At 48.6% G+C, this 25,511-nt stretch overlaps 1 long non-coding RNA gene across 5 annotated transcripts; it reads right to left on the reverse strand.

Moving 5' to 3' along the window:
- Positions 1-10,365: 10,365 nt before the first annotated feature.
- Positions 10,366-20,664, reverse strand: LOC139075699 (uncharacterized). Of its 5 annotated transcripts, none has more exons than XR_011526362.1 (3): positions 20,346-20,664; positions 14,336-19,509; positions 10,366-13,844 (listed from the first exon to the last, which is right to left on the reverse strand). It is a non-coding gene; the product is annotated as an uncharacterized lncRNA (long non-coding RNA). The 5 variants fall into 5 exon arrangements; XR_011526363.1 differs by having other exon boundaries at positions 10,368-14,653; positions 14,883-19,509; XR_011526361.1 differs by having other exon boundaries at positions 10,368-13,133; positions 13,618-19,509.
- Between the last annotated feature and the right edge of the window lie 4,847 nt (positions 20,665-25,511).

Consider the following 25,511-nt stretch of genomic DNA (forward strand, 5'->3'; position numbering starts at 1 on the left):
AGAACTAGTCACTTGCCCCACCCACCTGCAGGGGCGGAAAGTGCCACCTGCCACACCAGGAAGTGGAGAGCTGCCACTATTCAGTGAGCGTCGACCGTGATGTGCCAGCGCACCGAGGGGAAAGGCTCACCGAGAGTGTGTGGGTGGTCTAAAAGTCCCTGAAGGCCCCTTTGGGCCACACCTGTCTTGAAAGCATTCTGAGATGACAAGACATGATTCAAGGAGCCCCAGAGCCCCTTCTCCAACGGCAGGATTTCTGATAATGAGGGGGCGGGAGGGCCCTGCGGCCTCAGCTCTCAGTGTGAGCCCCGGTCTGCTCTCCCTCCTCGCTGGGCTCCACCCACGGCCCACCTTACTGAGGAGGCTGGGCTGGCCCTCGGGTTTCTTATTCTCTCATGCAGCAGGCAGACGGGCTTGCCCTGGCAGAACTTAGATCTGCAATGTTGCTGCCGGGTGAGGGGTTTCCCTGGGCCAAGAGGTCCCAGAACCCGGGTCTTCGGTTTGCCAGCATCAGAACACTGCCGGCTCCAGAAAGCACAGCAGAGGGTCCTGCTTCTGGCCTCGGTGCTGTCCTCACCAGCAGGCGGCTCTGAGCAAGTCACTAACCTTCCCATGCCTCAGTTTCCTCGTATGTAACCTGAGGGCGTTGATAGCATCTCCCTCATAGGGCTGTGGTGAGAGATAAGAGGAACAAGGATAAGGGAGCCAGAGGATCGGGAGTCGCAGGGACTGAAAGTACAGCCTTCATACCCACCTCTCATCCCACAGCCTTGCTGCCACACCTCAGGGAGTGAACGGATTCAGATGTGGTTTTGACAAAGCTTGGGCATCTCTCCTTGTCCAAACTTCACCACCTGCCCTGCAAATCAGGGACAGAGTGGCCTTGCGTCACGGGCCTCCTTGTGCATGGGAAGCGTCTGGAACACTCCTGGCCCCAAGCACACGGAGCTGTTTCTATGAGGTGGGCTTCAAAAGCCGAGCCCGTGGCTGACGGAGGCTCAAGGAGAACTTGTGGGTCACTTTCAGATTTTTTTTCCTGTGAGGAACCAGCTTTCCACTTCTTATTTATTCTCCTTGGCCCCATCACCATGCCAAGTACATAAGCAGGAGCTCTAAATTTTTATTGTGCAAACTACCTTCCCGATGGGGAAGAGTCAGCTCCCACAGAGGTCCGGCCTTCTTGACTGGGATGGAACCATGTTTGGGATGGTGCCTGCTAAATGCCTCTTGGTTTTGACCCCAACGCCTGCTGGGGACACCAGGGATGGGTGGATAACCCAGCCTGGCTGAGGACAGCGTCCTCTGGTGCCTTCACTAGGGTCCCACCTATGGATCAAGGGGCCTCAGAGTTCCAACTGCTGCCAGCAAAAGAGCCTGGGCACTTTCTCACACTGCAGCATCCTGGGCCAGACGCTGTGCCGGGAGCTTCTTGGCAATAGAGACACCCCAAGGGTGCTGACGACAGAATTTTGCCTTTATCCACAGGGTGGTTGGGGTCATAAAGCATATGATATTTCACGCCCCGTATTTAGAAATTGGCAACATTCTCATAAGTGCTGGACCAGGAGCAGATGGCCTTCTAAGGCATCAGTTTGTCTAAAGGGTATTTTCGTTGGTTGTTGTTTTGGAATACGATAGTCACTGTCTCATTTCGAGCAGTATAAGAAGAAAAACATCACCTGTCCAGGAAAACCATTGTAACCTGTTGTGTTTCAAGGGGCTAATTTTGGATGGGCCTCAGAAGTTTCTAGATTTCTAGAATGGTCATGTGTTCTCAGGGGGAAAGAGAGAAGCATCCCATTGCCAAACGGAGGCTGTGATGTCTGCAGCCCACCCTTTATTCTTTCCAAACGTCTCATTCGTGCAGGTGGGTTTCATCATGGGGGACAAGGCCTCCTCGGGGACACTTAAGAAGTCGGTGGGAACTTTCTGTTGTCACCATGATGGGGGAAGGACACTGACAGCATTTGTCAGATGCAAATCAAGAACTCCGGGAGAGTCCCTCACGACAAAGAATCACGCCACATCCCGTGTGATTTTCAAACATCTTCCTTGACATCCAGGTAGGTGAAAATCCATTCTTTGTCACCTGAGCCTGAAGGGCTCTCCATTGACGTGTAAACAGGGTGTATTTTTGTTGCAAGGTTTAAAATACACTGACTCTCCCAGGAATCAGCTACTGCACACATGTAGAGAAGACCGTGCTTCGATTTGTTTGGAATCTTTCCAAGAGCCTGTCTGGACAATGGGACACAAACACCGTTGCTCTCCAGGTGTTTCGGTCGCCAGCACCACGCCCTGCTCTGGTCTGCACGTGTAGCTGTCGCGTTTGTGGGGATTCTATGTTTAGAAGCAGGCCAGTGTGCAGAAGTCACTCAGAGAATCCCCTCGCCCACAGGGCACAGTGCAAGGGGCTTCCCCAGGCAGCAAGTTAGAGGGATGGGTGAGGAAAACAAGGCTGAAATATTTATCTTGGGGTCCTAGCATTTAAATTTACACTGCTGACCCAAAGCATAATTGCGGCCAAGAGAGAAAAAAGTCCAGGTTATGAAAGTCCCCTTTGGGGACAGGATGGGGTCAGTGTAATCAGAATCTGGACCTATGGCCTCCAAATCCCTTCCAAGCTTCTATCTTCCGCACCAAGAAGGACTTAAATTCACAGAGAGACCTCCCGGGGCTGATGTCCTTGTGGATTGCAGCCTTGCCCATCTCAGTAATTTCTCTTCCTGGTTAAGGCCAAACGCTACCTCCCCAGCCTGGTGGCAGAGCCTGAATTTTGTAGCAATTGGCACCCTGGCTCTGTTCTCACCTGCTGGAGAGAAGCCCCCTCACCTATTCAGGGGCAGTGAGCCCAGATTCAGGTCCCCGCTCCCCTCTTACCAGCCAGGTGGCCCTGGGCTGCATACTCACCCTAAGCCTCTTTTTCCTGAGAGAGGACAAGAGTATCTACTCTACGGGGTTGTGGTGGGGGCTGCATGGGGTAATAAGAAATGGTCTAGGACAGTATTTAGAAGGAGGGGGCTCTCCCTTAGCAATGAGGACCCTCCCACTGCTGGGGTCTCTAGATTCCACTGTCCTGGAGCAGGCCTGTGCAGCTTTGGGCTCAAGTGAAGAGTGAACTCCTTCCTTCGCTTTTCATCCCAAATGACATCTCATCTTAGGGATCCCTGGTCCAACCTGGAGGCATCCTAGCACCCCACTAGGGTGACACTGGAAACTTCGGCAAGCTTGTCACCCTCACAGTCTCAAAGGGGTGCCACTCTTCCCAGGGCTCCTGTAGCACCCTGCCTGTCCTCAAGACATTGTAACAAGTTTCTCCTACCGTGATGCTGAGCTCTGCAAGGGCAGGGGCTGAGCCTCACTACCTTCTGCGCTCCCAGAGCCATGCACACAGTGGGTGCTTAATAAGTGCTCATTGGATGGATGAACAGTTGGACAGATAAATGGATAGATGGATGGTTGGACAAAGGGACAGATAAATGGATGGATGGATGGAAGGAAGGATGGATGGATGGTGGACACATGGACGAATAAATGGCTGGCTGGCTGGCTGGCTGGCTGGATGGATGGATCAACAGATGTGACAGCAAATTCAGGCCAGGTGGGAGGCCCCACACAGATGACCATGGTTTCAAAGGTTCTCTCTCCACTCCCTGGGAGAGAAAGGAGTTCTCCCCTCTTCCCTGTCTGGAGACTGCCTCTCCTTGGTTCTCTGCACCAGCTGAGATGGGAGAAACTGGTGGTAGTTGGGTTCATCATGACACCTGAAATCGTTTTTCAAACTCTTGGCCAGCCCCTTAGACCCTTCGCCAAGCACTTTTCTCCTCAGTTTTTAAACCCTGGGGAGATGTTATCTGAATGTTTCCAATTCACTTATGCTCAGCTCATCAAAATGCCATTTTATAGAGCTGTTTGAACTCCAAACGTTCTGGGAAACTTTCCTCTTGTATATTTATATGTGAAAAACAGCCTGGGTCCTCCTATTAAACAGAGTGTCCTGCTGCACTGCCAGCCATACTCACCCCACCCGCCCCCACCTGCCCCCATGACAACCTGGGCAAGCTGAGGAGCCAAGAAATCCCAGGCTTTTCAGGGCAGAAGGTCGGGCAGGGCACTATCCAGGCCAACTTACCTTCACAAACAAGAAAGAACTGTTGGATCCAGGCAGGACATTTGAGTCCCCAAATGCGCATTTTCAGAAACATTTCTCCCAAGCAGCAGTCCTTAAGTGCAAATGTAGAGTTCTCCAAATTGGCACTGGGAGAGGGAGAGGCGCATTCCAAGACACAGGGATAACAGTCTCAGCTTCCTCTTCCAGTTCTTCCCGGCCGGGTTTGAGATTTAAATGGGATAGTGTCCTCCAGCACCCACAGTGCTGCTAGATCCAGGATCCCCTTCAGGAGAAGCCTGGAAGTCTCTAGTCGGGGCTCCTCCTCCTCACTGCCTCTAGCTCCCTCCTTAATGCAACCTGGAGTCAGGAAGTGAGTGAATCTACAAGATCTGCTGGAGGGCCCCTTCTCCATTACTTGGGCTGTTCCTTTCTACTCCTCCCATAGGCAACCGTCCAAACAGAAGGATGGAAATAAATTCCTCACCCCCACTCACTTCTCCACTTTCACCTCTGTGACCCAGTTCAAGCCTCTCCTGTTTGGGAGGAGGGGGAACCCCAGAAATCAGAAAAAGCAGAAATCACTAAAATTGAAAACAGAAATCAATGAAATGAAAAGCTGGTTCTTTAAAAAGATTAGTGAAATTAACAAACCTCTCGCAAGTTTAACAAATCTAAGAAAGAGAGAAGACACAAATTACCAATATCATGAATGAAACAGGGAATAAAACTACAGATATAGCAGATATCACATGGATAATGAGGAAATACTACAAACAGCGTCACATGCAGAAATTTGACAACTTAGATGAAATGAAACAATTCCTTGAAAATTGCCAACCACCGCAACTCCCCCGAGATGAAATCGATACTATGAATAGCCCTATAACTAATAAATAAATTTAACTCATAATTTTAAAACTCCCTAAAAAGAAATCTCCAGGCCCACATGATTTCACTGAAGGGAATTTCAACAAATGTCTAAAAAAGTTTTAACACAAACTTTACACAATTTCTTCCAGAAAATAGGAAAGAAGGGAACACTTCTCAATTTATTTTATGGACCTAATATTACTTGATATCAAGCCAGCAACAACAGTACAAAAAAAGAAAACTACAGACCAATATCTTTCATGAATATACATGTTAATTAAATTTAGCAGCATATCAAAAGAATACCACATGGCCAAGTGGAGTTTATTTCAGGAATGCAAGGTCAGTTCAATATGTGAAAATCAATCAGTGTGGCCCATCAACAGCTGAAAGAAGGCAAATCACATGATTATATCAATTAATGCAGAAAACACATTTGACAAAATTCAATATCCATTTGTAACAAAAACTCTCAGAAACAGGAATAGAGGGGAATTTCCTCATCTTGATAAACAGCACCTACCAAAACTACAGCTAACATCAAACTTAATGATGAAAGACTGAATTCTTTCCACTAAGATTAAGAATAAGGTAAGGAAGGCCAAACCCAATGGCTGAGTGGTTACGGTTGCATGCACTCCACTTTGGCGGCCCAAGTTCATGGGTTCAGATCCTGGGCACAGACCTACCCCACTCACCAACCAGGCTGTGGCAGTGTCCCATATATGAAAAAAAATAGAGGGGGATTGGCACTGATGTTAGCTCACAGTTAATCTTCCTCAGGCAAAAAAAAGAGTAGGATTGGTAACAGATGTTAGCTCAGGGTGAATCTTCCTCAGCAAAAAAAAAAAGAACAAGGTAAGGATGTTAGTAAGGATGTCTGTTGTCACCACGATTATCAACCTAGTACTGGAAGTTCTAGCTAAGGCAATAAGGCAAAAAAAAAAAGTAAATAAAAGGCTCAGAGATCAGAAAAGAAGAAGGTCAAGTGATGCCCTTTGCAGATGACATGATGGCCTCTGTAGAAAACTCTATAGAATCCACCGAAAAAACTCCTGGAACTACTAAGAGACTCCAGTCAGGTCACAAGGTAAAAGACCGAAATACAAAAATTAATTATATTTCTATACACTAGCATGAATACATGGAAACCAAAATCAAACATACTGTACCATTTACAGTCTCTTAAAGAATGAAATACCTAGGGCTGGCCCGTGGCCAAGTGGTTAAGTTTGCGTGCTCAGCTTCAGTGGCCCAGGATTGCACCAGTTTGGATCCTGGGCACAGACATAGCACCACTCATCAGGCCACGTGCTGAGGCAGCGCCCCACATAGCACACCCAGAAGGACCTAGAGCTAGATATACGACTATGTCCTGGGGGCCTTTGGGGAGAAGAAGGCGAAAAAAAGAAGACTGGCAACAGATGTTAGCTCAGGTGCCAAGGTATAAAAAAAAAAGAAAAAACAGCAGTCCTTTTTTTAAAAAAATGAAATACTTAGGTAGAAATCTAACAAAACATGTACAGGATTTGTATCCTAAACCTTAAAAAATGCTGATGAAAGAAATCAAAGACCTAAACAAATAGAAAGATACACTGTGTTCAAGGACGGTCATACTCAAGGTAAAGATGTCAATTCTCCCCAAGTTAATGCACAGGTTTAACATAATTCCTTTAAAAAAAGCTCAGCAAGATATTTGTAAATATGAACAAAATTATTCCAAAATCTATATTTTGGAACTAGAATAGCTAAAACAATTTGAGAAAAGAAGAAGAAAATGGGAGGAGTTACTCTACCCAATTTTAAGACTTGTTAAATAGCTATAGTAATCGAGGCTATACGGTATGGGCAGAGGAGGAGACACAGGCCAATGGAACAGAACAGAACAGAAAACCAAAGTACGGCCCCACACGAGAACAGCCAACTGATTTTTGACAAAAGTGCAAAAGTAATTCTACGGAGGAAGGTAGTCTTTTCAGCAAATGTTGCTGGAGTGATACACGTCCAGAGGCAAAAATAAATGAATAACCTCGACCTACACCTCACACCTCACATCTTCTACGAAAATTAACTCCAAATAGATTACATACTTAAATGTAAAGTGTAAAACTATGGAACATTTAGAAGAATACATAGGAGAAAATCTTCTGAACCTTGGGCTTGGTAAGGAGTTGTTAAACTCGACACCAAAAGCACAATTCATAAAAGAAAATAATTGGTAAATTGGATGTCATCAAAATTTAAAAATTTCGTTCTGTGAAAGACCTTATTAAGATGAAAAGACAAGCTACAGAATGTGTATTAGTTCTCTGTCGCTTCCATAACGACCACAGATTTAGCAGCTTAAAGCAACACCCATTTATCATCTCACAGCCTGTGGGTCAGAAGTCTCGTAGGCTAGTAGGCTGGTAGGCTCGGCTGGTTTCTCTGCTCTAGATCCCCCATAGCAGGAGGGTCGGAGTCTTTTCTAGAGGCTCTGATGATTAATCTGCTGCCAGGATCATTCGGGTTTTTGGCAGAGTTCAGTTCCATGCGGTTGTAGGACTAAGGTTCCCATTTTCTTGCTGGCTGTTGACCCAGGGTCATTCTTAGCTTCTAGACATTTCCTGCATTCCTTGGCTCATGGTCCCCCTCCCTCTGTCCTCAAAGTCAGCAATGGTTGATTGAATCCTTCTCACACTTTGAATCACGATGACCTCCTCCTCCCCCTCCCGATTCTTCTTCTCCTTCTCTTTCTCCTCCTCCTTCTGCTTCTTCTTCTTCCTCTCTTTCTTCTCCTTCTTCCTCCTCTCTCTCTATTTCCTGCTTCCTCTTCTACTTTTAAGAGCTCATGTGATTACACTGAGCCCATCCACATGACTAAGGATAATCTCTCTGTTTTAAACTCAGCCACTTAGTTACTTTAATTGCATCTGAAAAGTCTCCTCACAGCAGTACCTAGATTAATATTTGATTGAATAATCAGGCAATGGGAGCCTTGGGGGGATATCTTTAAAATTCTGCCTATCACAGACTTGGAGAAAACCAAGCATATTTGCAAACCATGTATCTGATAAAGGACTCATATCTAGAATATACATATATATATATATATTTTTTTTTTTAACCCTCAAAATTTAACAGGAAAAAAAATCCAATTAGATAATGGACAAAGAGATGAAGAGACATTTCACTGTAGAGGATATACACATGGCGTATAAGGACACAAAAAGATGTTCAACAGCACTAGCCCTTAGAGAAATACCAATTAAGACCATGATGAGATATCACTACATACCTATCAGAATTGCTGAAACAAAATTAGCAACAATACCAAATGCTGGTGGGGGTTTGGAGGAACCCCTTATACATTGCTGGTGGGAATGTAAAATGGTACAACCACTTTGGAGAACAGTTTAGCAGTTTCTTAAATAGCTAAACATACACTCACCTTATCATCCAGCAATTGCAATTATGGGTATTTATCCCAGAGAAATAAAAACTTATGCCTACACAAAAACTTATACACAAATTTTTATTGTTGCTTTTTTTTAATAATAGCCAAAAATTGGAAATAATCAAAATGTCTTTCAATGGGTGAACAGTTAAACAAAGTGTGATATAACCATACTATGGATATATTAGGGTTCTCCAGATGATCTAGATACAGATGTAGACATAGGTGATATAGATGTAGACAGATGAGAGAGAGAGATCTGAGCAAGCACCTCAGCTGGTCATGGTTCTTTACCTGATGGAATGACCCAAACCTTCGTTCCTGAAGGGTCTGGGTCATTCATAGTCCTGCCTAGATTGGGTTGTTGTAGTTTTCCGTTGACACTCACAGACCATAGTAATACTAAGAGATACCCTACAGAACCCCCTTTACTCCGGTTGGACTCCTCCTTACCTCCTCTGTTGAGTAGGAATCCAATTTTCCCTTGGTAGTCAGAATCAAATCACCCCAGCCAGCAGAGTAACTCTCTTTTTCTCCTGTTGAGTCAGAGGCATGAGGAGCCCAAAGTGGCAGGTGGTGGTCTTAACTTCCAGTTCAATGGAATCATTGTCGTGTCTCCCAGTGGAAGCATTCCTCTCTTTGCAACTAGGCCAGCAAAGCATATGGTCGCGGAGACAGGAAGCAAGAGTTTTGCTCCTGAGTTTCTAGGGGTAACAGGGAGTGGTGTCACTTCCATATCCACCCCTTGATCCCCAGACTCGTGAATTCTGGCTGTAGGAGAAATACCACTATATACTGGATGCTGACTTAGAGCGTCTACAGCCTCCTAGAGAACCTTTCCCCAGCCCTGCAAGGTATTGCCACCTCGCTGGCACTGTAACTGAGTCTTTAAAAGGCCATTTCACTGTTCTATCAAGTCAGCCAGATAGTGCTTCAGGATGGACGGAAACATGGTAAGACCCATGAATTCCATAAGCATGAGCCCATTGAGACGCTTGACTGCTGTGAAGGGAGTTCCTTGCTCAAAAGCAATGCTGTGTAGACACAGAAAGACAAATACCATATGATTTCACTCACGTGTGGAAGATAAACAAACAAACACATGGATAAGGAGAACAGATCAGTGGTTCCCAGAGGAGAAGGGGGTGGGAGGAGGGTGAAAGGGTTAAAGGGGCACATACGTACAGTGATGGATGGAAACTAGACTGTTGGTGGTAAACACAATGCAGTCGATACAGAATATGAAATATAGTGATGTACGCCTGAAATTTACACAATGTTGTAAGCCAATATGACCCCAACAAAATAATTTTTTAAAAAAAGCAATGCTGTGTGGAACACCATGAAGTGGATAAGGCATCCTGTAAGTCCACGATGCATGGTAGTTTTGGCAGACACATTGTGTGCAAGGAAGGCAAATCCATGCCCAGAGTAAGTGTCTGTTCCAGTAAGAACAAAACCCTGCCCTTTCCATGATGGAAGGGGTCCAGTGTAATCAGCCTGCCACCAGGTAGCCGGATGATCACCCCGGGAAATGATGCCACATCAGGGACTTAGTGTTGGTGTCGGCTGCTAGCAGCTGGTCACTCAGCATCAGCTGTAACCAGGTCAGCTTTGGTGAGTGGAAGCCCGTGTTGCTGAGCCCATCCCTGCCACCATGACCACTTTGTTCATCAGCCCATTTGGTGATGACAGGGGTGTCTGGGAAGGAGGCTGACTGGTATCCAGAAATTTGGTCATCCTATCCACTTGATTATTAAAATCTTCCTCTGCTGAGGTCACCCTTTGGTGAGCATTCACATGGGATGTAAATATCTTCATGTTCTTTGCCCATTCAGAGACATCTAGCCACACATCTCCTCCTGGATCTCTGTCACCAATTTTCCAATCATGTTCCTTCTGAGTCCCTGACCGTTGGCCGCAGCCCATGAATCAGTATATAATCGCACATCTGGCCATTTCTCTTTCCAAGCAAAATGAACCACCAGGTGCACTGCCTGAAGATCTGGCCACGGAGACGATGTCCCAGGAAGGGCTGTAGAGCTGCAGCTGTCCACTTCCAGGTGCTTCCTGCGTATTGCCGGAACCATCTATAAACCAGGCCCAACTCTCCTCTGACTGTGGGGAACTCCCCATGAAGCCACAGGCACAGGCTGGGAGAGAAAAGGTAGTGTCGCAGGAGTGGGAAGCGTGGGCACCTGAGCCACTTCTTCATATAACACGTTTGTGCCTTCAGGGACTGCTCAGGCCCTCTCATGTAGGTACCACTCCCATTTGATGATGGAATATTGCGGTGCACATCCAAATTTATGACTTGGTGGGTCAGATAATACCCAGTTCATGATGGGCAGCTCAGGTCGCATGGTAACTTGGTGGCTCATGGTTAAACATTCAGTCTCTACTAAGACCCAGTAGCAGACCAAGAACTATTTCTCAAAGAAAGAGTAGCTATCTGCAGAGGATAGCAGGGCTTCACTCCAAAATCTGAAAGGCCTGCACTGTGATTCACCTAGAGGGGTCTGCCAAGGCTCCCAACAGCTTCCCTGTCAGCCACTGACATCCTCCATCACCATTGGGTCTGCTTCATCTTATGGCCCAAGTGACGGAGCAGCGAGCGCAGCAGCCTGGACCCATTGCAGAGCCTTCTCTTGTTCTGGTCCCCACTCAAAACTAGCAGCTTTTTGGGTCACTCCGTAAATGGGCTGGAGTAGCACACCCAAAGGAGGAGTATGTTCCCTCCAAAATCCAAAGAGGCCCCCTGGCCGCTGTGCCTCTATTTTGGTTGTAGGATGGGCCAGATGCAACCTTCGCCTTAGAAGGGCTATCTCAACATGCCCCACACCACTGCACCCCAAGAAATTTCACTGAAGTAGAAGGCCCCTAAATTTTTTTTTAGTTTATTCCCACTCCCTGCCACACAAACATTTTACCAATAAGTTTAGCGTAGTGGCTACTTCTTACTCGCTGGGTCCAATCAGCATAAGGTCATCAGTGTAATGGATCAGTGTGATTTCTTGTGGAAGGGAAAGGCGATCAAGATCTCTGTGAACTAAATCATGACACAGAGCTGGAGAGTTGACATAGCCCTGAGCTAGAACAGTGAAGATGTGTTGCTGGCCTCGCCAGCTGAAAACAAACTACTTCTAGTGAATCTTACGGACAAGTATGGAGAGAAAGGATTTACCAGATCAATAGCTGGACACCAGGTACCAGGGAGTGTTTTAATTTACTCAAGCAATGAAACCATCTGGCACAGCAGCTGTGAGGTCACCACCTGGTTACACTTAGAATAATCCACTATCATTCTCCAGGATCCATCTGTCTTCTGCAGAGACGAAACAGGAGAGTTGAATGGGGATGTGGTGGGAATCCCCACCCCTGCATCTCTCAAGTCCTTGATGGTGGCACTAATTTCTGCAGCCCCCTGGGCACGTGCTACTGCTTTTGGTTTTCCTTGGTAGAGGTGATTCTAGCGGCTTCCACTTGTCCTTCAGATGTAATCAGATTAGAGAACTAATTCCAGAAACCCCAGAACCAATTCAGAAAACTCCCTTCAGTTTCTGTTCTTCTAGGAAAACTCTCAGCACCAAAATCTATATTAGTCAGAGAAACAGGACCAATAGGATGGAGAGAGAGAAAGCCGATTTATTTTAAGGAATTGGCTCACGCATTTGCAGAGGCTGTGAAGTCCAAAATCCGCAGCTAGGCTGGCAGGCTGGAGGCCCGCAGGAGAGTTATGGCTGCAGCTCACATCTGAAGGCAGTCTGCTGGCAGCACTGTCTTCCTTGGGAGAGGTCAGTCTTTGTTCTTTTAAGGCCTACAACCGATTGGATGAGGGCCACCCACATTATTGAGAGTAATCTGCTTTACTCAAAGTCTACTGACTTAACTGTTAATCTCACCTTAAAAATATCTTCACAGAAATATCTGGAATAGTCTTTGATCAAATGTCTGGGTCCCATCACCTAGCCAAGTTGACACATAAAATTAAGCATCACAGTAGAGCTCTGCTCTGCAAGCAAAAGGGATGGACTATTGGTACATGTGACAACTTGGATGGGTCTCAAGGGAATTCTGCTGATAGAGAAAATGCAGCCTCATAAGGTCACGTACGGTATGATTCCGTCTTCACAACATTTTCAAAATAATAACAACAGACATGGAAAACAGATTAGTGGTTGCTAGGCGTTAGGGACGGTGGCGAGAGAGAGGAATGTGACTGTAAGGGGGAGCATGAGGGGATCTGCGTGGTGATGGGGCTTTTCTGTATTCTGATTGTGGTGGCAGTTTCAGGCATCTATGCAGTAGAATGACATAAAACTATAAATGCATGTTGCACCAAGACCAGTTTCCCGGTTTGGTATTGGACCATAATTCTGTAAGACAAACTGTATCTGCACTATCTTTGCAACTTCCTGTGGATCTATAATAAATCCAGATAAAAGTTTTTTAAAAAAAGAACCAAAAGGACTATGGCAGAGTCAACATGCAAATTGTCAACAACAAACATGTATTCCTCTTGAAATCATACCAGCTTTTTTTTTTTTAAAGATTTTATTTTTTTTCCTTTTTCTCCCCAAAGCCTCCCGGTACGTAGTTGTATATTCTTTGTTGTGGGTCCTTCTAGTTGTGGCATGTGGGATGCTGCCTCAGCGTGGTTTGATGAGCAGCGCCATGTCCACGCCCAGGATTCAAACCAACGAAACACTGGGCCGCCTGCAGCGGAGCGCGCGAACTTAACCACTCGGCCACGGGGCCAGCCCCGAAATCATACCAGCTTTTTTTCTTTGTCTTTTTGTTTACAAAAGTGTCCAAAACTTTTCCCTTGATAAGGAATTTAGACACATCCCAATTAACGCCGTGAAACCTGTAACTAACTTTGGAGGAAGCGGGTAAGGGCAGACGACTGCCTGACCAGCGAGCACTAGGATGCCCTCCGCCTGAATACCACGCAGCCACAGAGGCGGCCGAGCCCCCGGTTGCCAGGGCCCTGAAGGACAGTCGGAACCCCTTGCTCTCCTCCTCATTCTCTCCCTAAGTGACCTGGGGTTGCGGGGGCGGCAGCGACGGGCCAATGGCACACAGAAAGCAGTCCCTTTGAACCAGAATTTGGTTTTTTCCATTTCCTCACCTTCATAATACAAACGATTTCCTCTCCTTTCATTTCTATCTAAACCAAAGTCTGTAAATAAATAAGCACCTCTGTCTGCGAAGGCCACACCAATCCGTGTTAACAGCTTCCATTCGTGTGAACATCTTAAGCCCACGGAGATGAGCAACTCCTCCCAAAGCAAGTTATTGACAACTGTTAGTGATGACGACCGAAAAACACGCGTGCGATTTATTTTTGAAGCCACGTAGATTCATTTAAGCTGAGCTTCTAGTTGTGGGACTAGACTGCATTCAAGTTACCTCTCAAACGGTACTCTAAAATAAGATAAGAACCATACAGACAGGACTTTAGGGGAGCCCAAAGGAATGCCAAACAAGAGGTCAGCAACCGATGGCCTCCAGTCAAACATGCAGGATAGGTTGGGGATGACACGCCCAGGGCCAACTCATGGGAAAATGGTCCACAGCAATGAGCTTTCCCTATAGTGTCCCCAGTCCCCTTCTAGCAGTCTCACCTCCTGGTTGCCTGTCAAGATCCTCCTCCTCTCTGACTCTGTCAGTCAGGCGTTAACTAATCTCGAGGGCTCTGCCCCTCCTGTGGGGGCTTCCTCCCCATCTCCCCTTCCTCAGGAATGAGTAAGCAGGGTTTGGCTGGCACCGCCTCGTGCCTGTGGTTGTTCTAGCTGACTCCCCAGACCGTCCAGGGTACACAGTTCGGAGCTTGGATACAATTCACTTACCATTAGATCATATTTCCCTCTGTCATTAAATATTCTTGGAAAACATGACTTTTAAAGGCTGCTAACTTTGCCAGGACCATCTGCCTACTTGATGTTGGCATTCAAGCTGGCAGACTTCCTGTCCTCCTGGTCTTGGACCCATCCAGCGGAGAATGTACACCCACATGTGTCTGTTTGCTGGCATTCCAGGTCATGCGCTAGGTCCCCACAAGGCTACTGCTTTGAATCTAGGCTTCTAAATATCAAAACATGATAGACATAGGGGCCAGCCCGGTGGCAGAGTGGTTAAGTTCACACACTCCGCTTCAACAGCCTGGGATTCGCAGGTTCAGATCCTGGGCGTGGACCTACATACCACTCATCAAGCCCTGCAGTGGTGGCATCCTGTATACAAAGTAGAGGAAGATTGGCACACATGTTAGCTCAGGGACCATCTTCCTCAAGCAAAAAGAGGAAGATTGGCAACAGATGTTAGCTCAGGGACCATCTTCCTCCACACACACACACACACACACACACACAAAAACATGACAGACATAAAAAGAAGGGGAAAAAACCCCTACAATAAAAGTTATTGAGGCCCTGAAGTTCAAGCCTTTCAGCCCAAATTTACCTGCCCTTGAGATATTTCCATTCAGTTTAGTTCAGATAGTGGAGGAGCCAATGAACTTTCTTTCCTACAGCAATGGTGATGGACATCCAGCACGCAGGCCCAAGAAAACGATATGACAGGATCCTAGAATATAGATACTTTAAAAAAAAATTATATTTACCACACATAAGATATATTTATGAAGCAGATGCCCAATACAACATAATAAAAAAGTACTTAGAATATAAAGTATTTAAAATAAGGCAGTTTTCTACCTATTTAAATAGACACTGAATATTAAAATTATCACCAAGCTCCTCGCCTCTCAGCAATTTTTACGAGTGAGAGTCAGCTTTTTAAATCCGCAAGGCAGTGGTCAGGTGGAAACCTCCTTCACGTATTTCCATCTTCAGATAGGTCTGAAAAGAGAAGGGCCTGTTGCTCCCCTGCCTGGAGCACTCATTACAGATTATGAGAGAGTCAGACCAGGATAATAATGGCCTTATTTGTCAGGCATGTACTAGGTCCCAGGCACCGCACAAGGCATTTTCATGGAAAACTGTTGCCACCCCTTCCTGGCAGTATTTTGGGCCCAAAATGTAAAGGGGAGGGCTGCTTAGCCGCATAATGCAAGAGCTGAGATTTAAGAGTCCAGAACAGAACGTGCAGCCAGTAAACAATATCCCAAAGCCACGGTCCCTGAGCCCCCTGCCCTCTACATGGGTATTTCAAACATACGAGAAACCCACCACCCTCTCTGTCACTGGTTGTTCCCAAGAGCTGTCTCGCCAGCTTCTGCTCGTCTCAACCTGGTGCTGCCGGTAGACCTAGACAGACACAATAGGGAACATTGGCAGTTCCCTTCTCTCTGTTCTGTGGCAGAGTGTGTTTCCAAAGGTGGCCACAGGAATACGTCCCCACCACATGCTCTTCCAGAACCTTCCTCAAGAGGTGGGATGTGATTCCTTTCCTCGAGAGGCAGGCTTGAGACTTGCTTATGACCAAAAGCATGCAGCTAAAGTGCCACACCAGGTTTCCAAAGCTGGGTCATAAAAAGGTGAGGCAGTTTCCATCTTGTGGTTGGAATCCTGAGCCCAAGAGAAGAAGTCCGACCCTCTGAGGCTGCCCTGCTGAAAGAAAGCTCAGGCCTCACATAGTTGTTTTGGCCAACAGTGCCAGCCGAATTCCCAGCTGATGACCAGCATCAACTTCTACAAATACAAACGAGTCTTTGGATGACTCCAGCCCTCAGCATGGCATCAACACCAGCCTTTCCATCTGCGCAGCTGAGGCCCCAGACTCAATGAAGCAAAGACAACGCAGCTCATCAGATGTCTCTACAACAAGGACATGGAAGGCACACTTGTTACTAAATGCTGTCACTTCTAAGAGTATTTGTGATAAGTCAGTGCTCAAGAAAACTGTGTTTCCTTGAAATCTTACAGCCCACACGTGAAAGAAACTTGATGAAAATAAGGAATAAGTGGCCCAAAAGCTGCAGAGTTCCTAGCTCCGTGAAAAAGCTGGATTGGAGAATGTGGTTGGTCCCAGAGGCCAACCTGGAGGCTCCGAGCATCACCACCCAAGTCCAGGCCATGGACCTGCCGGAGGGGAGGCTGGGTCTGCTGCGCACTCTGTAAAATGCTATGCCTGGCCCACAGGTCCTGCAGATGGCAGGAAAGAAATGGACTGTGAGAGAGAATGAGTCTACCCCAGAGATGCTTGTCCTCTGGAAAGGCAGCAGAGAGCAGCCCTGGCCATACCTAAAGGAGTGAGATGATAGTGGTGTGCACGTGGGTGAAAGAGAACATTGATGAAAACAAAATGGTGGCCACCCTTGTAAATGCAGCTCAACATATTCAGGCTGTCACCAGTCTCCCCAGTCAGACACGACATGGCTTCTCCCCGGGGGGCAGGTCAGTAAGTTGGGTGGAGAAAAACAAAGCGTTCACCCCAACACTGCCAGAGATGGGGGGCAGGAAATTGCCTCCCCTCGAGGTGGCCTTGAGAACAGGGGAAGGAAATCCCCACACGGACACCATGTTAAAGGATTTTAGGTACTGTTGGTCCACCGTTCTCTCTAAGACATTGTGTTAAAGTGGTTTTCACGACTCACTCTCTCCTGAACGAGTGGGCTCACAGATTCTTGGGAAGGGAGACCCAAATTAGGAGGAACACCTCCCACACGTCCACAACTCAAGGCCTCTCAACTGCTCAGAGCGGGAGCACGTGGCTTGTGCTGGGAGGGTCTGCACTGGGCTTCCTGTGCTCCTTTCTCTTTCCTGAAGGAAGAGCTCTCTGAGGACAGAGCAGGCCTGGTGCTCTCTCCCCCGGCCACACGCTACTTGGCACAAAGTGAGAACTCCTTCTGGTGGAGCGTTGACTATGGCCGAAGGGAAGATGGCGGTCATTTGACACAATGGGAGAATAAGGGGAATGCACTGCCTGTCACTAGGAGGAAAGGGACAGTGGAACACACACAGCAAGGCTCGCCCCAGACACACCTTGGTTTCCTTGGAAGCCAGTTAGACAGAGGAGGGGGCGCCATCAGGCTGCTTTGTGGGGTCTCCTCTCCTCCTGTTTCCTCTTCTGGGCACCAACCCTCCACGTGTTGCGCCCAAGCCCATCTTAGATGGGAAGATGAGGCTGAGCAGGTAAGCGGAAGGCAAGCGTGTTGGGGCAATTATGCGTCTAGAGCTACCGCCAGATGGAACAACAAAAACCAGGGACTGGACTTTTTAAATAAAAGAATAAACACTTCTCTTCTGTTGGCAGTTTCTAAGGGCCGCCCCTCCCCTGTTTCCCTAAGAAACACCTTCAGGCTCCGGGCAGGTGACAGCAGCTCCTGTTCAGACGTCTGATCTTATCTGTTACCAGCAACAGCTTTGTCCTTAGAGCCTGGTCCAGTTACTCATGTGCAATAGGTGCTCCATCCACGCGAGTGAATCAAGGGAACCCTAAGTAGCTCATGTGGATTTTAAGACCCTTGTCCACCTCTCACCCTGAGCCTCCGGGTCTCAGGGTTTTCATGGTCCCCATGAGCATGACAAATGCCTCCGGTGACCAGGTCACAGAGCCATCTCTGCACGTGATGAGTGTGGCCAGCAAGGTGGACGTCTCCCCACCTAGCCTCATCTCATCCACGCGCTCAGAAGTTGAAGGGGCTCCCAGCACCTAAGAGAAAGCTCAGACTTTCAAAGCTGTCAGCCTTTGCATAGCAGCTCCTTCCGGCTTCGTTGGCTGGAGTGAGGCCACCGGAGGCCTCTTGACCACAGGCTCCCTGAGTGTGGAATTGCAGCTACTGAAGGAATCTCCCACTTGCTGCAAGGGCAGCTTCCAGCACATGCTGGGCCTCATCCTGATGAATTTTCAGCCTCTGGCAAATACATGCTGGAGAGAACACTTTATCCACAAGCCACTTGTTTCGTCATTTGCATCAGCCGGCTTCCCCACCATTGCCCAATTGCCCAGGGTTCCTGCAGGCCCCGCTCCAGCCCTGCTTCCCACAGGCAATCCACCCGTTGGCGAGGGCAGGGCAGGGGCCCAGGAGCCCCAATCTGATCTACTCATTCATTGACAACAGCCCTCTTGCTTACACCATTCCACGTCCCTCCAATAATCACATATGGGGACAGGAAGATAAAAGATAGCCTGTAAAGAGACGAGTGACGCATTGACAGGTGCCCCCCTGCACCGCCTCTTTCCTCCCAAAAAGAAGAAAATGGATTCATCCCACCAATGAATTAACTACTGTGTACTATGCACGTTCGAGGACTGGGGACACAGCAGGGAAGAAAGCAAGGGGGACTTGCAGCCACTCTTTCTCCCGGTTGTACCACTGGCACCTCCTGGAGAGCAGCTGGTTGCAGTGCTGTGCCTGCCGTATCCCTCAGACATGACCTCTGTGACATTCATCTCTAATATCCTAGAGTGTCTGACTCATCCAGCCACCCTGATTCTTCCTGCCAGCTGTGGTGACATGGCTAGGCAGCAAATCTTGGGAGCTCCCAGCCACAGAGGGAAAAGTCCAAGCACCCCACAATTTCCAGGGGACCCTGCAGCCTTGGCTTGGTGGCAGACAACTGGGAAGTTACACGCTGGGCAATCACTGGCAGCCCAACCACCTGTGCTGCCAGCAGCGGATGAAAACCCTAATCCTGCCGTTCTCCGTGACTAAAGGTCATGAACATAGTTATAATGCAGGTACAGTGAGGACAGGCCAAAAGGAGGACATCTGGGGCCACTTTTAACTCCTGGTAAAAAAGGTCTATGTTTTTCTGGCAGGTCCCAGCCACTTCCAGTCCCAAGGCCACGGGTTCAAGCTGGCACCTTCCTTCTCTTTCATCCCTGCAAATAGAGCAGACTTGATTGAAGCCAAATATTCTCATTTCTGAAGGTCTTTTCAGTAAAGCCTGAAACTCATCCTTTCAGGTCTTAGGACCCGAGGGAAGCAGCCAGCACCTGCAGCCGGGGAGGCGGGAGGTCCTGTGCATCCTCAGGTCCTGGAAACACAAGAGTGTTTCCATGCCTGGCTGCCTGGCCAGGTGGAAAGACGCCCCAAAGCAGTGTTTGGACAAATGCGCTGCTTTTATTTCCATCCCAAAGGCTACGGAACTCAAGGTGAGAGCCGTCAGCCCATCCAGGTGGCCTGTAAAAAATCAAAGCCAAGGTCAGAGCACACGTGCTCCCTTCCACGGGGGGCATTCGCTCCAGAGGGCCCTGCGAGGGCAACAAGTGGGCAGCTCAAGTCCATCGCCCAATTGATTAATCCAAGCTCACTTTCCCTCCTCAGGAACCTCACAAGGATCTGAGGTTCCAGGCCTGGTCCTGGTGCCCAGGGATGCCCTGTCTAAAGGGCTTGCTGGCTACTCCTTATTTTCAGTTATCCATTTAGTGCCAACCGAACCGGGGCTGCCATGTGACTACAGTAAGCTGTTAAGAGCAGGGCAACACGGTTTCAAACAGACACCCAGGCACCTGTTTTTCTTGTTAAGTAAAAACAAGTTAATAGTCACAGCAAAACCATGAAAGAAAACCGCAAGTGACCTAAGGATTTCTGACTCACCGCCCAGCCTGAGCACTTGGTGACATTCCACCAAAAGCCATCAGCCACCTGCAGCGGCACTGAGAACTGCTGATCAGCAGTCCTTTTGTCTCCTAACTCGGGTAATTACCCATGTGTGCCTGCTCCCAGATGGCTCTCGCCTTTAGATTAAAAAAAAAGAGAGAACAACAAAAAAAAAACCCACCTTCCCCCTCCGAAGCCCAAGTGACTAAGAAAAGCTGGCAGGGACCCTCCCTAGACCATAATTGTGGGAAACCTCTTGCAAAACAGTTTTTCTGCAAGATAAACTGTGTCTGTTCCCAGCAGCCAAGTGCCACACCCGCAAGAATGGGTGAGAGATTTCCTCTAAGAAACCTCGAGAAAACATCAAGAATGCTCACTCCTCTGTGCCCTGGGAATAGATGTGAAGAGTTACTTACACCTTGAGAAAGATACTCTTCTTTTTTCTTTTGTTGTCTTAAAAAAAAAAAAAAAAATACAGCCCCCAGGATGGGCACCACATACACACGATTCTGGAAACTGGGGTTAGTGAGCTCCAACTCAGTCCTGTACTCAGTCACCTCCCGTGAGCGGAGGGTCTGCCACACGCCAGGCACAAGTCAAGGCCCTTTCCTTGCTAGCTGGGCCAACGGCCACAAGCCCAGCTGTCCGAGAGCACAGGGGCCAGCCAGGCCCCACAGCCATGGCAGAAGAGGCAGCCAGCATGCAAGTTGCCACGCTCTGTGTCACATAGCTCAGGTCGCATGGTCACACCCGGCGGGAACTGGGCCCGGGCCACCAGCCAAAGGCTGCCTTCCTTGGGCTGGACGACAAGCTCAGTGGGCCATGAAGTTTCCCTGTCACCGAGCAGTGCCCTGGGGAGGACTGGAGCCCTCTGACCCCATCAGAGTCCTCCACTCAGGGTCTGACAAGAGCATTGAGGTCACAGCAGGGGCAGGAGAATGGACGGCCCCACCGCTGTCTGCCCGTGGTTCAGCACTGCCCGTGGGCTCTGCAGCCTCCTTTCCCCCGCCTTGCTGTACCCTGCGCCCGGCTGGGCTCCCTGTGAATCCCCAGACCACCCAGACGCCCAGAGAACACCACTGCTCCCTGACAGCTGACGGTGGGCACAGCGCTCAGGGCCTCCCAGCCAAGTCAGCTGCTAGGGATTCAGAGAAGACACAGAGGATGGGAGAATGAAGGGGCTGCCTGGGGTGCCACGGTGAGGAGGGGCTGGGGTTCCAGACCCCACGTGCAGGGGCTGCGCTGCATCACACCTGTGGTGTAAGCTCCATCTGAGGCCACGAGAAAACCTCTCTCTGTTCGTGGAAGAATCTCTCCCTCGAGGGTCTCTCCACCTACTGAAAGTCCCTCCTTAGAAGCATCCCAGGGACTCTAGGTGGTTGGTCTCTGGTCCCCTTTTGATTATTCTGTGGGATGAGGCACAAGAAAGGAGATATTTATCCAGCCCCTTCCAAGCTTCTTTACTGCATCTCCAATACAGGACCTTTCAATGTAGGATCACAGCCAACTTAGAGGTGGGAGTTCCCTGAGCCCATTTTACAGATGAAGAGCCTGAAGCTGGGTGAGTTCACGTAAGGCTGGCAGGGCCACGCAGGCTGCGGTTGGAGCACCAGCTCAATCCATGAACATCAGACACAGCCGCCCGTTACGTTGTGGCATCACACGCTGGCATGCACACTGTTTCTTACTTTCCTGCTGGCACCCGGCCGAGGCCAGCACCCTGGAGAAAAAGGAGCCTGGAGGGTCTAATGCTTGACCCTCTGCCCCAGGGTGGTCCTCAGCCCGGGGCGTCTCCGGAGAAGGTGGTGGTGGGCGGTTCAAAGCAGCTTTTACCCCCCGGGAGGACGCCTCCCTGGGTACCGTCTGTCCCTTCAGGTCCCTGTCACCAACACTGGCTGGTGTACAGCTGGCTGCACATGTCATGTTTTTAGCTAAGACATTTCTACAAATCTTTTTTATGGATATTTAAAAGAAAGAAACCTAAATTTGAGAATCTTAATGTTCCACTTCTGCATCAGAATCTACGGCATCCCTGAGGCTCTGAACTCAGCAGTGAGCAGGATAAAAAAATCCTTCGAACCTGAAGGAAAGAGGAAAACCATCTCAGAAAACCAACACCCTTCTCTAGACACCCTCCAGATCGCCTGCCCAGAGCCTACACACTTAGAAGGACGTGTAATGTGACGACTGCGGCAGTCCCTGCAGGGAGCGTGCAGCCTGGGCCTGAGTGTGCCCAGGACACGTTGGCTGTTGATCAGAAGCAGAGAAAAGCCAGAAGCAATAACAGCCAGTGCCCAGGAGTCTGTCCACCCACTGGACATTACTGCTTGTCACAACGTGGGTGATTTATATGACTTTTACCTAATATACAAAGTCTTTAAAACCTGGGTGCTCTAAAGGTGAAAATAACAAGCCTTTTAATAAAGACTCTATGAAGCCCAGAAAGTGTGTGGCATGTTCTAGAAGCGTTTCTTCCCAGGTATCATATTATTGTTGTTCTTGTTCCCACAGGGTGAGTGGGAACAAGGTAAATTCTTAATATTCCTTCACTTTCTTCCTCCTTTTTGGCCCAGAGCTCTTCAAGTAACAAGTCAAATCTCAACCTCTCTCTCCACCTCAGGAATGAAAGGCAGCAAGTGAAATGCAAACTGGACCCTTTGGACACCTCCACCGTCCCCAGCTGAGGGTGCTGACAGGTGCCGCCAGCCTCACCCATCTGCACTTGGAAGAACTGTTCTGGAAAGCAATTTGGCAATCTGGGTGGAGGGCCTTGAAAAAGGAGTTTATACCCTTCTACCTGGCAATGATCCTCTGGCAACTCATTAGCAAGAACGAGTCAGAAGCCTGGATTTATTTACAAAGATGTGCACTGAAGCTTCATGTATAGTTGTAAAAAGTTGTAAAAAGTCCATTTGTCTCCCAACATGGGGATGGTCAAATAACTTACAGGACATCCGCAAGATGGGAGAAACAGCAGCAATTTCAAAATGGTGTTTTTCAGGGCTATTTAATGATGCGAAACACAGTTAAGCTACAATATTAAGTGAAAAATTAAAGCTATAAGCTATAACTAGTTATATACACAACGAATTCCAAAAGTACAATAAAATCACACCTATGTGTGTGTATACATATAACTGGAAAGAAACATAACAAAATGCCAAAAGTTGCTATCTCTGCCTGGTGAGATTATGGTTCTTTTTTATTTTCTCCTTTGTGCCTTCATTATTTTCTACATGCTGTGTTTATAATTTTAAAAAGCCATTGATCAGAAATTTCCACCAAAAATGACAAGAAAAAAATGTTCCGTCGTTAACAGCACAAGTTTGGAACCATAGGAAAATTCCCCATGTGGAACTTCGGTTCCATGCTGCCCTGGTCAGTCTCTGCCTCGGCGGAGCCAAGCTCGGCGTGCGGTGCCAGCCTCCCATCCCTGTTTGCAGGAAACAACGGGGCAGGAGCTAAGGCTGGGAGGCAAAGGACTGCAGTAATGCTTGAAACGCACCCAAAATGTCTCAGCTCACCTGACTGAGAGCATCCACTTGTTTTTCGTGTCTTTCAAGATTTTTTCAAGGCTGTAATGGGTTAAAGGAGAAGGTTGTATAATTACTCTGTTTACAGTGGGAGATTTAAGAAAAAAAATGTATCAGGTATAAACCACAGGATACATGAAGGTGCCGAAGATGCTCATCCACCGCCACGTGGAGCATGACGATGACCACAGCCTCCCTGTCCCGCGACAGCTCTGATCCATGGGCAATTCCACCTGCAGCGTTGGTGGAAGCTTCTGAATCTGCCCGGGCTGCAAGAGAGAGGAGGCCAGACTGACGAGCCCTTCTCCCGCGGAGGCAGCCAGCAGGGCGGGGCAGGTGTGTCTTCCCTGGTCAGCACCTACAGAGCACCGATCACCTGTCCCTGACATGGTGGCGTGCGCCTGCGTCATCATCCACATGTCCCCAGGGCTATCCCATCTGTCTTCCTTCAGTATCTCTTCAAACGATTGGTCTGCAGAGTCGGCCAGACCTCGTGGTACAGGGGGCGTGAAGGGTGGGCTCCTGCCACTGCAGGACAACGTGACGGGCGCCCTCGGCCTCTGCTGCTCTGTGGTGCCAGGGTCTACAAATACAACTCTGACCGCTGCCCTTCCAGACTTCGGAATTTGAGACAGTTACACAAGATGGTGAGTGAGGGCTTTGAAGAGTGCAAAAGCTGTGTATCTGCAAGTTATTTTGATTTTCTTTTTAATTTTTTCAAGCCATAGAAAACAGTAAGCCTAAGGATATAGTCATTAGTGACTGCAGATAAGAGTTGATCAGTTCCTGCCTCAAGCGAGGACGCGGGATGGGGAGGAAGGGATAACAGGAGCTCAGAGGAGTCCCCTCTCCTAAGAGGAGAACCTCGGGGTGGCGGAGGGCAGGCAGAGGGAGTGGGGAGGCTGGGGTCAGCTAATGACAGTGGTCCGGGGGGAGGGCAGAGGAGAGCCAGGGCCTGCGAGCACTGTTCTGGAGAACCTGGCAGGGAGGACACCGGAGGGAGGAAACAGAATGGGGATGCCCAAAGGCCGCTGGGGAGTGCGCGCCTGAGTGACAGAGGAAATGATGGAAGGCTCTTTGTTGTGTGCTCCACGCCCCCAGCATCCTGTAAGGATTTCAGATGGCGGGTTTGGGACCGGAGCTTCTCTGGATGCCATGTTCCGGGAAGCTAGTGACAGGGCTGAGCTGTGCGACGCTGCCCAGGGCTTTCCTTCCTCAAGCACGTAAGGCGCAGGCCCTGGTCACCAACGTGCACTGTTGCCGGCAATGATTTTCACCTCACAGCGCTGAGAGCAGGAAGGACATCTAGACCCGTATTTCCCACTCTAGACTCCCATCACCACACACAGGGGGTCTGTGGTCCAAAAGTGGGTGGAAATGCTCGCTGGACGCCCTGAGCACTTTTCTCCCTGCAGACATCGTCAGAGCTCTAACAGGCTCGTGAATTCTGTGAGTGAAAGGACACGGACGGCGCGTGCTCCCGACACACTGGACCAGAGAAGCTTTTAGGTGAGACGCCTATCAGCATCTGGAACACCGTATCCTGTTCTGCATTTTAAGGAAGAAGAAAGAGAAGCAGAAAGGTTGAAGGACCTGCCCGAGGTCACGCGACCAGCTCACTGTGAGTCAAGAGCAGCCCGAGACCTGTGTCTACCCCCTCCAGAGGCACCTGGCCCGGGTCTCCTGCCCACCCGCCCAGGTCACCTCCCAGCATTCCACCGAGTTCTCCTCATGCACCTCCCTTCCATATGACCCCAAACACAATGCTATGAGGGTAAATTTTGTAACTAAACCTTAAACCATGAGTCCCACTGCTAAATAGACGTGTTGATCACATATCGTTTGGAATTACACTGCAGCTCGCCTCAGCACTGACTTATGTGATGGGCCCATCCAGTAGGAGCTGACAGAATAAGAGAATGGAACCAAAATGGTGGGTTTTAAAACCGCTGAGGAATCCCCGCTCACTCTCACCTCAGGAAACCATACATCACTCCTCTGCCATGGCTCACGGTAAGACGAGGACAGATGAGAGCCCCCTGCAGTGGT

This window comes from Equus przewalskii, chromosome 14, assembly GCF_037783145.1.
Source record: "Equus przewalskii isolate Varuska chromosome 14, EquPr2, whole genome shotgun sequence".
NCBI lineage: Eukaryota > Metazoa > Chordata > Mammalia > Perissodactyla > Equidae > Equus > Equus przewalskii.